At 36.4% G+C, this 6,059-nt stretch overlaps 1 non-coding gene across 1 annotated transcript; it reads right to left on the reverse strand.

Moving 5' to 3' along the window:
* Positions 1-3,745: 3,745 nt before the first annotated feature.
* LOC112425633 (U6 spliceosomal RNA) lies at positions 3,746-3,851 on the reverse strand. Its single transcript, XR_003016754.2, has one exon. It is a non-coding gene; the product is annotated as a U6 spliceosomal RNA (small nuclear RNA).
* Positions 3,852-6,059: the final 2,208 nt, after the last annotated feature.

Genomic DNA, 6,059 nt, shown 5'->3' on the forward strand with positions numbered 1-6,059 from the left:
TGAAAAATCTCCAAACTGCCTTCAACAGTGGCTGAACTAATTTACATTCCTACCAGCAGTGTAGAAGTGTTCCCTTTTCTCCACAGCCTTACTAGTATCTGTTATTTTTTGACTTTGTAAAAATAGCCATTCTGACTGGTGTAAGATGATATCTCATTGTGGTTTTGATTTGCATTTCTTTAGTGATTAGTGATGTGGGGGATTTTTTCACATGCTTATTGGTTGTGTGTATATATTCTTTTGAGAAGTGTGTCTATTCACGTCCTTTGCCCATTTTTAAATGTGGTGGGTTTTTTGCTTCTCGAATCATTTAAGTTCCTTATAGACTCTGTATATTAGATGTTTGTTGGATGCACCGTTTGTGAATATTTTCTCCCATTCTGCAGGTTGTCTGTTTACTGGGTTGATAGTTTCTTTTGCTGTGCAGAAGCTCTTTAGTTTATGTCCTATTTGTCAATTTTTGGTTTTGTTGCAATTGCTTTTGGGGACTTAGCCATAAATTCTATGCCAAGGCCAATGTCCAGAATAGTATTTCCTAGGTTTTCTTCTAGGGCTTTTTATAGTTTTAGGTTTTATGTTGAAGTCTTTAATCTATCTTGAATTGATTTTTGTATGTGGTAAAAGAAATGGGTCCAGTTTCAGTCTTATACATATGGCTAGCCAGTTATCCCAGCACCATTTATTGAATAGAGAGTCCCCTTTCCCGTTGCTAATTTTTGTCAACTTTGTCAAAGATCAAATGGCTGTAGGTGTGCAGCTTTATTTCTGTGTTCTCTGTTATGTTCCACTGGTCTACATGCCTGTTTTTGTACCACTATCATGCTGTTTTGGTTACCGTAGCCTTGTAGTATAGTTTGAAATCAGGTAGTGTGATACCCCCTGCTTTGTTGTTGTTGTTTTGCTTAGGATTGCTTTGGCTATTTGGACTCTTTTTTGATTCCATATGAATTTTAGAATAGTTTTTTCTAATTCTGTGAAAAATGTCCTTGGCAGTGTGACAGAAATAGCATTGAATCTGTAAATTGCTTTGGGCAGTATAGCCATTTTAATAATATTGACCCTTCCTATCCATGAGCATGGAATGTTCTTCCATTTGTTTGTGTAATTTCTGATTCATTTCAGCTGTGTTTTATAAATTTTGTTGTAGATATCTTTCACTTCCTTGGTTAGCTGTATTCCCAGGTATTTTATTCTTTTTGTGGCTATTGTAAATGGGATTGTGTTCTTGATTTGGCTATCAGCTTGTACTTTATTGGTGTATACAAATGCTACTGATTTTTGTACACTGATTTTGTATCCTGAAACTTTTCTAAAGTTGTTTATCAGTTCTAGAAGATTTTTTTGGCAGAGTCTATGGGGTTTTCCAGGTATAGAATCATATTGTCTGTGAAGATAGTTTGACTTACTCTCTTCCTATTTGGATGCATTTTATTTCTTTTTCTTGCCCACTTGCTCTAGCTAGGACTTCCAGTACTATGTTGAATAGCAGTGGTAAAAGTGGGCATCCTTATCTTGTTTCCTTTCTCAAAGAGAATACTTCCAGCTTTTGCCTATTCAGTATGATGTTGGTTGTGGGTTTGTCATAGATGGTTCTTATTATTTTGAAGTATGTTTCTTTGATTCCTAGTTTGTTGAGAGTTTTTAACATGAAGGGACATTGAGTTTTATCAAAAGGCTTTTCTGCATCTATTGAGATGATCATGTGGTTTTTAATTCTGTTTATGTGGTGCATCACATTTATTGATTTGTGTATGTTGAACCCAACTTGCATCCCATAAATAAAGCCTACTCGATCATCGTGGTAACTTTTTGATGTGCTACTGGACATGGTTAGCTAGTATTTCACTGAGGATTTTTGCATTCATGTTCATCACGGATACTGAAGCTTTCTTTGTGTTGTGTCTCTGCAAGGCTATAGTATCAGAATGATGTTGGCTTCATAGAATGAGTTAGGGAGGAGACCCCTCTCCTCTTTTTTTGGAATAATTTCCATAGAATTGGTACTAGATCTTTTTATGTCTGGTAGAATTTAGCTGTGAATCTGTTTCATCTCGAGGTTTTTTAATTTTTTTATTGGTAGAGCTTTTTTATTACTACTTCAATGTCAGAACACATTATTGGTCTGTTCAGTATTTCAATTTCTTCCTGGTTCAATATTGGGAGGTTCTATGGTCCCAGGAAATTATCCACTTCTGCTTTGTTTTCTAGTCTGTATGCACAGAGATATTCACAATAGTCCCTGAAGGTTTTTATATTTCTGTGGAGTCAGGTGGTAATGTTACCTTTGTCATTTCTGATTGTGCTTAGTTGGATCTTCTCTTTTTATTAACCTACCTATCGGTCTATAAATCGTGTTTATTCTTTCAAAAAACAAATTTTGGTTTTGTTGATCTTTTGTGTGGATTTTTACATCTGAATTTTGTTCAGTTCAGCTCTGATTTGGGTTCTTTTTTTCTCCTGGCTTTGAGGTCGGTTTGCTCTTGTTTTTCTAGTTTCTCTAGGTGCAATGTTAGGTTGCTAATTTGAGATCTAATTTCTTGATGTAGGCATTTAGCACTGTAGATTTTCCTCTTAATACTGCTTTACCTGTGCCCCAGATATTCTGGTATGTTCTACCCAGTAGCAGAATATACATTCTTCTCATCTGCACATAGCACATACTGTAAAACTGACCACATGCTCTGCCATAAAGTATCAATGAATTTTAAAAAATCAAAATCATACCAACCACATTGTTTCATTAGTTTCAAAGAGTTTATTTTTTATCTCTGTCTTAATTTTATTCTTTACCCAAAAGACATTTAGAAGTAGGTTGTTTAATTTCCATGTAATTGTATGGTTTTGAGATATCTTCTTGGTATTGAATTCTATCTTTATTGACCTGTGGTCTGAGAGTGTAGTTGGTATAGCTTTGGTCTTTTTGAATTTGTTGGTACTTTATGGCTTAGCATGTGGTCAATCTTAGAGTATGTGCTGTATGCAGACGAGAAGAATGTATATTCTGTTGTTGGCTGGAGTGTCTTGTAAATGTCTATTAGGTCTATTTGGACAACTGTGAGTTTTAAGTTCAGAATATCTCTGTTAGTTTTCTGCCTCAATGATCTGTCTAATGCTATCAGTGAGGTGTTGAAATCTCCCACTATTATTGTGTGTTTACCTAAGTCTCTTCACAGGTCTCTAAAACTTATTTTATGAATCTGGATGCTCCAATATTGGATGCATATGTATATTTAGGATAGTCATGTCTTCTTGTTGAATTGCACCCTTTATTACTTTATAATGTCATTTTGTCTTTTTTGATCATTGTCTGCTTTGTCTGATATAAGAATAGCAACCTCTGCTCTTTTTTTGTTTCCTGTTTGCCTACAGGTCTTTCTCCATGCATTTACTTTGATCTTGCGTGTGTCACTGCATGTGAGGTGGATCTCTTGAACACAGCAGACAATGGGGTCTTGCTTCTTTATCCAACTTGCCACTGTTATCAGGTATTGATCTTTTGTTTCCATGTTCAGCATTCACTTAAAGACATTCTGTAAGGCAAGTCTAATGGTAACTAACTCATTTAGCTTTGTCTTCTCTGAGAATAATTTTATTTATCCTTCTCTTATGGAGCTTAATTTGATGGGATATGAAATTCTTGGTTGGAATTTCTTTTCTTTAAGGATGCTGAAAATAAGCCTTCAACCTCTTCTGGCTTGTAAGGTTTCTGTCAAAGAAACTATTCACCTGACAGGCTTCTCTTTGTAAAAATAAGGAATGCTCCATGAATTTCTGTGTTATCCTTGTGCAGGAGCCACGCTATCTTCTTTGTATCATTCCAATTTTAGCATGTGTGCTGCAAAAGCAGGCACATGAATAAGACTTAAATTCTGTGTATACTAGGATGAATGAATCAACAGAATAACTTAAATGATGTGAGATTCAATTAGGGTAAGGACTATTTGGGTATTCATTCTCTTCTTGTATGTTTTTATGCTTCTGGAGAGTTCTTGTAAAAGAGTAAATTGACATTAATAGTACAGCAGCTGTTGGTAAACAATAACTAAAGCATCAAGTCTAGGGAGGTATCGTGTTAGGGTAAAATCACTGATTCAGAGACGTGGGGGTTTAACCCTAATAAATCCCATAATCTAACTAGGTTATAGTTTTTCCAACTGTTAAATGAAAATAGTAAATCAAATTATTTCTGAAGACATTTTGAATTATAAATATCTTTGTCTTTATACCTAAGTTTCATACTTTAGTAAGACTGCCAGAAAAGCAACAACAATAAATAGTATGTCCTCTTAATACACAGATATTTTTATAGTACTAATTCTTTGTGGCTGTTAGACAAAACTGTAAAGTTCAGGATTTAAAAAATAAAGTTGTTAAACAAAGGCTTAAGCATATTTTTAGCTCTCAGTTTTATGTAAATGTTCTCGCCTGATTATTTTCTCAATATATGTAATCACGTTTTTCTGTTTGAAGAAACTACCCAACTGAGCCAGAAGGCTTAGACAACAGAATTAGATATTTGATGTGTGACTTAAGAAAGCAAAATCTTCATGCAATGTGTCCCCTTGGATGCAGATGGTCTTTTATTGTCACCATTGTAATATGAGATGCTTGGCAATGTGCTAACGTGGTTACATCTTATCTTATCTGTTTATCACCACAATCCCTAAGAATAGAAATTTTCGTTCTCACAAATGTCCATCAGTGACAGACTAGATTAAGAAAATGTGGCACATATACACCATGGAATACTATGCAGCCATAAAAAAGGATGAGTTTGTGTCCTTTGTAGGGACATGGATGCAGCTGCAAACCATCATTCTTAGCAAACTATCACAAGAACAGAAAACCAAACACCGCATGTTCTCACTCATAGGTGGGAACTGAACAACGAGATCACTTGGACTCAGGAAGGGGAACATCACACACCGGGGCCTATCATGGGGAGGGGGGAGAGGGGAGGGATTGCATTGGGAGTTATACCTGATGTAAATGACAAGTTGATGGGTGCTGACGAGTTGATGGGTGCAGCACGCCAACATGGCACAAGTATACATATGTAACAAACCTGCACGTTATGCACATGTACCCTAGAACTTAAAGTATAATAAAATAAATAAATAAATAAATAATAAAATAAAATAAAACATTTAAAAACAGAAATTTAAAGAGCTTCAGTAACTTGATCATGGTTACACAGCTAATAAATGGTAGAACTGGGCTTTGAACCCAGGTCCAAACTGCTTTTCAATCTGTGCTCCATGCTGCCTCCATGTTCTCTCTCATGCTTCAGCTTACTGAAGAGCAAAGAGCCAAAAAAAAAAAAAAAATTGGGTCTAAATTGTTACAGAAAGTCCTTGAATCACTGATGGGTATTGCTACCAATAGCTCTAAGTAATATATGTGTGGGTGGTAGACATCAAAGCTCACAAAGCAATCCCGGTCAATTGTCCCTTCAGATGAATGCCCATAACCACTGCTGGAAAATTACCAAGTTGCCACAGCAAAGGAAAATAAGGCTGTAATAAATGCTCTCTCTTTTGTGGAAGTGGCACATAGACTTTCACTCACAACTCATTGGTCAGAACTGGTCATATGCCTCCTAATGACCAAGGGCCAAGAAGTCAATCCTGTCAAGAAGAAGGGAAACCAAAACTATTTTGGAAATAACACAAATGGCTACCATAATAACTATAGCACCAAGCGATGTGAGCTGTATGTGTGTAAGAAGTGTTAAAGAAGCATAAAGAAGGATACTGGAGGAGCAGAGAAGCTTCCATAAAGAAGTAACATTTTAAAATATGCTGTAAATACTCACTTTGTGAAGAAAAGCAAGGGCCAGGCACAGTGGCTTATGCCTGTAATCCCAGCACTTTGGGAGGCTAAGGCAGGCGGATCACCTGAGGTCAGGATTTCGAGACCAGCTTGGCCAACGATGGCCAACATGGTGAAACCCCATGTCTACTAAAAATACAAAAATTACAGGTGGTGGGCACCTGTAATCCCAGCTACTCAGGAGGCTGAGGCAGGAGAATCACTTGAACCCGGGAGGTGGAGGTTGC

This window comes from Macaca nemestrina, chromosome 8 (assembly GCF_043159975.1).
Source record: "Macaca nemestrina isolate mMacNem1 chromosome 8, mMacNem.hap1, whole genome shotgun sequence".
NCBI classification, from domain to species: Eukaryota; Metazoa; Chordata; class Mammalia; order Primates; family Cercopithecidae; genus Macaca; species Macaca nemestrina.